The sequence below is a fragment of the Berghia stephanieae genome, chromosome 2 (genome assembly GCF_034508935.2).
Source record: "Berghia stephanieae isolate SIO BIC M18660-M18661 chromosome 2, UCSD_Bste_1.3, whole genome shotgun sequence".
Lineage (NCBI taxonomy): Eukaryota > Metazoa > Mollusca > Gastropoda > Nudibranchia > Aeolidiidae > Berghia > Berghia stephanieae.
The window spans coordinates 27,820,334-27,822,002 of record NC_088361.1 but is presented as its reverse complement, the minus strand read 5'-3'; positions in this window follow the sequence as shown (position 1 = coordinate 27,822,002).

Sequence of the window (1,669 nt, the reverse complement as noted above, 5' to 3'; positions counted from 1 at the left end):
TAAGATGGGTGGATAGCTGAATGGAAATTCATACATATAGGTGATATATATATATATATATATATATATATATATATATATAGATAGATAGATAGATAGATAGAGAGAGAGAGAGAGAGAGAGAGAGAGAGAGAGAGAGAGAGAGAGAGAGAGAGAGGGATAGATAGATTATTAAATATATTAGATAGATAGATAGATTAGATAGATAGATTAATTAGATTAGAATAGATAGATAGATAAAACCATACAATAATAGTGCTCAACTTTTTGATAAAAGGAGCCATTTATGAAATGTTCCAAGTTTAATTATGATAGAGATAATATATATAATATAATAGACAGTCAGGCAGATAGATGGGTAGATAGACAGATATGTAAACGGACAGATAGATAAATAGTCAGATTAATGGACAGATAGATTGATTGATAGATAGATAGACGTATAGATATATTGACAAATGGATACATATGACTAACGAGGGAGATATAAAGTTCCATTGGGTCTGTTTTTTTCAACATCCTATCAAATAGTCATGAGGTTCTTGTAGCTTACATACTGATTCACAGCAACAAAGCAAGGATTTTCAACACATAACGATTTTCATCTTACGCGCTGTTGAAGAAGTTAAAAACGAACACTTGCACTCGGTGGTTTGGAAAATTTAGAAATTTAGTCCAAGTTTTAGCACAATAAAAGATTCGAGTAATGATGTTTATACAAAGCTGTCATACAACGACAAAACAACTTTTTTTTTTCACAATAGCAGCAACAACAACAAAAACAAAAGAAACAAACAAACAAAAAGTACTAAAAACCACGCATGCTTCATTAATTTAGATGATGTCCAAATTGTCAAAGTCGCAAACATGAGACTTTAAAGAAAGTTGGGGTTTGGGACATTTTAATAAGGGTTCAGACGCACGTAGGTTCCGGGCGCTATTCCCGACCCTCGCTCAGAGAATTTAAATGAGTGCTGACAACTGACAAGTGATGCGGGGGTGTATTATAGATTACAAAAAATGCAATTGTAGGCTTTATTATTATCATTATCATTATCAGTATCATTTTCATTATTATTATTATTATTATTATTATTATTATTATTATTATTATTATTATTATTATTATTATTATTATTATTATTATTATTATATCATCATCATCATCATTATTATTATTACTATCATCATTGTAGATCATCATCATCCTCTTTCACACCTACAAACTGGTTCTTTCTCCACACGAAATAACAGCGTCTAGTTTGATGAAACCATTCTCTCTCTAATTCTATTAGCTGCACTTGCAATTGGAAAGAGGGGGGGGGGGGGGGGGGGGGGGGGTCTCAGCTATGATATCCGTATCTGACACTATTAAAACATTTACATCATGATCAAACGTCGATCGAGATTATTTGTGAAAAATATTCAAATCAGAGACCTAAGAAATGTCAAGTTTAACCCTCTCCTTACCAAAACTAGGTCTACAAGAAAATCGTCACATTTGTTACGATACAATGAATATTTTTCTTACTGAGATTTATTTTGCAATCACAAACTTTGAACAATTATCTTTGTTTAATTAAAAAGAACTTAATGTTTTGTAGAGAGTTTGATTTACTTTAAAAACCAGTTTTTTGGGGTTTTTTTTTTGGGGGGGGGGGGGGGGGGG